At 49.8% G+C, this 5,836-nt stretch overlaps 1 long non-coding RNA gene across 1 annotated transcript; it reads right to left on the bottom strand.

Moving 5' to 3' along the window:
- Positions 1–782: 782 nt before the first annotated feature.
- Positions 783–5,651, bottom strand: LOC132658029 (uncharacterized). Its single transcript, XR_009596978.1, has 2 exons — positions 4,865–5,651; positions 783–2,895 (listed from the first exon to the last, which is right to left on the bottom strand). It is a non-coding gene; the product is annotated as an uncharacterized LOC132658029 (long non-coding RNA).
- Positions 5,652–5,836: the final 185 nt, after the last annotated feature.

Here is a 5,836-nt window from a genome sequence, read left to right as displayed (position 1 = left end):
TTGAGAGTCCCTTGGACAGCAAGGAGATCTAAAGGAAATCAACCCTGGATATTCATTGCAAGGACTGATCCTCAAGCTGAAGCTCCAGTACTTTGGCCACCTGATGCGAAGAGCCAAGTCATTGGAACAGGCCCTGATGCTGGGAAAGTTTGAGGGCAGGAGGAGAAGGGGGTGACAGAGGATGAGATAGGTGGTTGGATGGTGTCATCTGCTCAATGGACATGAGTTTGAGCAAACTCTGGGAGTTAGTGAAGGACAGGGAAGCCTGGCAAGCTGCAGTCCATGGGGTCACAAAGAGCTGGACACAGCTGAGCGACTGAAGAACAACCAATACTCAGAGACCAATTAAAAGTTACCTGTGAGAGAGCCAGGCTTTAGGAGAGCTCTGCCTGCCCCACCCCTTGGCCAAGTTGGATTATGGAGTATGGGGCTTTTGGGTTGAAAGAGTGGGTATTGAGATGGTCTGTTCTTAAGAGAACACTGAAAGGGTCCTTTCAGCATACTGGCCCGAGTCACACTTCCACTCTGTACCCACTTGGGGTTCCCCATGCTGCCCAAGAGCTGTGACACCACAGATCCTGCTGGACCTGTCTGCCACCTCCTCATCTCCTACCCCGGCTCTCCTCACCACCCAGGGCACTCACTCCCTCGATGGCCCCACGGTACTCCTTCTCTCTGTCGAGGTTTTTGTCCCAATATCACCTGATCGCTCTCGTGGAGATTGTACTTCCTTGCCCATCAATACTGCTTCTGTTAAAATCAAACACAGATAGAGACCAGACTTGAACATTTCCCGAGGGGTCACACAAACAAAGCTTAGTTTAATTTATTTTACGCAGCAAGTGAAGTTACTAATTTCTATTTCAGTGTTGCACTGGTTTTACTTCCATATTTTCTGAACTTTGGAAGCTTCAGACGATGACTTTGAGCACGGACTTTGAGTCACTCCCGGGTTGAAGCACTTCAGAGTCAATGAATAACATTGATGTCTGCCCTCTTCTGGAGTCACAGGGCAGACCACATGTTCCAGATGATTTGACCACAGGGTGGTGCAACCCACATCGGCTAAATTGCTGAGTCACTACCAGGACCAAGGTTTCCCTGGAGACTTGTCTGGACCCAGTGGGGACCCTACACTTGTCACAGCAGCATAGCCTAAGCTTTCCTGATTGATGCCCGTTCTCACAAGCCGTCAGTCGCTCTCCCATACACTGCTCTATTTTTTCCATAGTGTCTATCATCACGCGACACATTGTATGTTTACGCGTTTCCTTGTGTAGGTCACTGTTTTTTGCTATTGTTGCTTACTTGCTCAGCCGTGTCCAGCTCTCTTGTGACCCCAGGGACTGTAGCCCACCAGGCTCCTCTGTCCATGGGATTTCCCAGGCAAAAATACTGGAGTAGGTTGCCATTTCCTTCTCCAGGGGGTCTTCCTGATCCTGGGCTCAAACTCGAGTCTCCTGCACTGCAGGCGGATTCTTTACTGCTGAGCCACTGGGGAAGCGTAGGTCATTAGTGCTGCTCGCCAAATATTTCCATCTTTCCGACTTCTGGGCATGTAGGCGGGTTACATGGGGCCGCATTCCGGAGTCTCCATTGTGCCGACATTCTGGGTCCCAGGATGGCAGACAGAGCCGAGGCTGGTGCCCAGGATCCCTGAATCCTGGTGCTTATGCCCATTATAAGATCCTTCTCTTGAGAATGGACGAGATCAGTGACTGACTTCTCAACAACAGCATGTGCTGAAGGTGATGGGGGGTCAGTCTCTAATCATGCCACATTGTGTAAGACCCCTGTCTCGCTAGTGACTCTGTCTCTACCGCCAGCTTTGAAGAAGCAGTTGTCGTAAAACAGGTGGTCGTACTGGCGACACTCACGTGCACCCTAGGAGACAACAGTGAACCTGAGCAGAAACTGAAGTCCTCAGCCCACAGCTTCAGGAAAGGCATTCAGCCAAAACCCGAGAAGTGCTAGAAGTGACCCGTCCTGGTTTAGGCAGTGATGAGAGCCCCTGTCAGCCTCTGGGTTTCAGTCTAATGAGGCTCAACACAGGACGCAGTGAGGCTGCCATGTTGGCCTCCTCCCTCACCTGAGAAGAATTAAGCTCCATGAGGGCAGACATGCAGAAGGCGCTGGCTCCCACTCCAGCACTCTTGCCTGGGAAATCCCATGGACGGAGGAGCCTGGTAGGCTGCAGTCCATGGGGTCGCTGAGGGTCGGACACGACTGAGCAACTTCACTTTCACTTTTCACTTTCATGCATTGGAGAAGGAAATGGCAACCCACTCCAGTGTTCTTGTCTGGAGAATCCCAGGAACAGAGGAGCCTGGTGGGCTGCCAGGCTATGGGGTCGCACAGAGTCGGACACGACTGAAGCGACTTAGCAGCAGCAGAGGGCAGACATTTGTTTTTTCATTGGTTTCTCCAGCATTGCTTGGCACATAGGGCACTCAATAAATATTTATGGATGAATGAATAAATGGAAAAAAACATGTTTTCTTTAACTTAGGAGAGATACTTGCCCATAATAAATTCGTTTAAATACAATGTTAAATACGTTTTGAAAAGTCTAAAGCAATTAAAGCTCTGTCGTAGATTACTTGCTGTTGTTATTGTTTAGTTGCTGAATCACGTCTGACTCTTTATGATCCCATGAACTGTAGCCCACCAGGCCCCTCTGTCCATGAGACTCTAGGCAAGAATACTGGAGTATGTTGCCAGTTCCTTCTCCAGGGGGTCTTCCTAACCCAGGGATTGAACCTGTGTCTCCGGCATTGGCAGGTAGATTCTTTAAAACTGAGTTGCCTGGGAGGCCCCATAAAATTATTGCTGAGTTCCAGTTTTCATTATGGCTGAAGATGATACGATTTGATCCATGGTAGAACTAAATTTATGCTAAAACAAAAAATTGGATAATATAAATGAGTATTTCTCAACAGATAAATACAACAAAACTTCCATTGGTCTTAACTGTGTCATGAGAAAATGGCTGTATTTTTGCAAACTTTGAGAATATGGCTCGAATAGTCTGGTTTACAACATAGGCTACATAATGAACGTGAAGCCACATAGTCCCACTGGTTGTCAAGTAAGAGCCTCGAAATGGAAGCCACGAGGACGGGCCTCAGTTTACAGTAGAGCCGTTTCTCACACAGGGAACTCCATGACTCCATTATACGGGTTTATTCCATAGTGACGGTTATAATTCTCCTGAGCAATGCAGGAGACTGAGACAGCCTGAGCCAGATGTGTGGGTATTTTGTGGCATTGTTATATTGCAAAGTGGCTTCCCTTTGCCAACTGTCACACTTCTGGATTCCTCTCCTACCATAACTCGTAATAGGCAAGGTACTGGCCTCCCAAAGATGTCCACGTTTTAATCTCCAGGCCCTGTGAATGTATTGTTACATGGCAAGGAGAAATTAAGGCTTCAGGTGAAATTAAGGATGCTGTGTGCTGTGTTTAATCACTCAGTTGGGTCTGACTCTTTGCAACCCCATGGACTGTAGCCCACCAGGCTCCTCTGTCCATAGGGATTCTCTAGGCAAGAATACTAGAGTGGGTAACCTATCCCTACCCCAGGGAAATTTCCCAACCCAGGAATCGAACCTGGGGTCTCCTGCGTTGCAGGCAGATTCTTTACCAGCTGAGCTACCAGGGAAGCCTTTAAAGATGCTAATCAGCTGGTTTTGAAACGGGGAGATTATTCCGGATTTTCTGGGTGGGCCCAGTGTAAGTGTCCCTTTAAGTGAAAGCAGGAGGCCAGGGCATCAGAATCGAGTTCAGAGGAAGGACTTGAAGATGTGGGACGGAGGCAGAGCTTAGGGATGCAGCTGGCCCTTTGGAAGGTCAGAAAAGGAAATGGACACTTCTCTGCAAAGGATTTTAGCTCAGAGCGACCCATTTTGAGTGTCTGACCTCCAAAACTGTAAGATGAAAAAAAAATTGTTGTTTTAAGACACTAAGGGTTCAGTAATTTGTTAAAGCAGCAATAGGAATCTAACACAGCACGGTCCAGAAGTGATCGTGTCCGAAGTTTCTCCCAACGGCAAGCTAACCAGTTGGCTTGTCACAGTCCCACGGATACTGACAGAACATAGGAGACCAACTGCTCTCTCTCAGCCATGGCAGCAGCTAGAGCAGCAGCATTTTGCATGGTTCACTGAGCCCAGCTTTCCACAGGGCAGGGTGAGGAGGCCGCACACACAGTGGGGTGTGTAATGAAGGAGCCTGAACTTGGGGAACACACTGCTTTCCAGTTGGGTAGTCAGCATGCCTGCTCTTTGCTTCCAAGGCAGGTACTATCTCTTGCAAGGCTGAAAAGTAGTAGTAAGAATATTAAGCATGAAAACAGTGGTTTTAACTTACAAACTACTTTTCACCTCTACCATCTAAGTTTATCTTAACAACCCTGCAAAAAGGTAACTTTCTGAAGAAACTGAGGCCCAGAAACGCTGACTGACCTGCATAAAACTGCTGACCCTGAGGGGTCTTATAAGAGAGGGGCCACCATTTCCTGTCACTTTCCATTCCACTGCCCTTGGCAAATCCATCTATTGTGTGTGCAGCTCTTCACCCACGTAAACAGGTATTCAAGTGCTCACCCTGGTGCCGTGCATGTTGTAGAGACCAAATCAGCTAACAGAAAGAATTAGGTGTCTGGGAGTCAGACCCTGACTGTGTTTCTAGATCCTCTGACCTCTATGAGCCTCCATTTGCCCATCGGCAAAATGGGGTTCACAGTTCTCTCACGGGCATGCGGAGAGACTGCCGCCTCCCTTGTAATGTTCATGGTGTTCCTCCTGGAATTCCTTGCAGCCCTGAGACTGAATTTTTGCTCTCGATTGAAGCATATTTGACTTACGGTATTGAATTAGCTTCCGGTGTCGACCACAGTGATGACACTCTTATAGAGCATACTCCATGCAAAGTTGGTAGAGAGCGTTGCTGTGACATCTGTGCTGCACGTCACATCCTCGCATCTTCGTCACGTTGCTCCGAGGGGTGTGTGCCCCTGAGTCCCCCTCGCTCATTTTGACCCCCTCCCCGCTCCCCTTTGGCAACCATGAGACCGGTGTCTGTGTCTGCGAGTCTGTTTTCTTCTGTCCGTTCTTTTTTTTAAACTGTGAGCTTCTCAAGGGCAGGGGCCGTGACTTTGTGCTGTTCACCCTGGCCACAAACTCCCTGCCTGATAAAAGGACACGCTGAACAAATCTGGCTGACAGAAAGCAAAGGCCCAGATGCCTGTAGGGGCCTGACGTCCCGCTCTCTTGCCAGCCTCCCTTTTCAGGTCCCCGCTTTCTGGGCTGGCTTCCTGCACCATGACTTGTGCCAGCCTGGGGCAGTTTCAACACCGTAGGAAGCTCAGGTTCTCCGGAGCAGTCACTTTCGTTTCCTAAAACTGAAATTTCTGGAAACGTGAGGCAAGAGCGGAATTTTGGCGCAGTCACTCCCTGGGTGGCCCGCGGCAGGACAGAGCTTCCTGGCCAAGCTGGGGCGGGCTCCGTTGCCCAACCTTCTGTGATTTCAGGCACAGTCGCTCTTCCTGTGCGTCACGACGCCAGGGGAAGTGTCCCCAGCAGAGCTGGGCACAGCCTTGAGAATGAGAGTCCCTCCCCTCCCAGAGCCCGGGACTTCTCTCCTCGGACAGGAACAACAAGTTATTGTTGGGCCTGCGGGTTTGGCCTGGAGCCCTCCCTTGACAAAGACACACGCACTTCCTCAAATGAGGTTTTCATGGCGTGGGTTCCCCCCCACACCTTTCTCGGCCCCTTCCCTCTTCCTGGACTCTGTTCTCTGCTGCTGCGGGGGTCCCCCTGCTCCCCAGCGCTTGGCC

This window comes from Ovis aries, chromosome 17, assembly GCF_016772045.2.
Source record: "Ovis aries strain OAR_USU_Benz2616 breed Rambouillet chromosome 17, ARS-UI_Ramb_v3.0, whole genome shotgun sequence".
Lineage (NCBI taxonomy): Eukaryota > Metazoa > Chordata > Mammalia > Artiodactyla > Bovidae > Ovis > Ovis aries.
The sequence above is the reverse complement of the archived record's forward strand: the minus strand, read 5'-3'. Positions and strand labels throughout refer to the sequence as shown.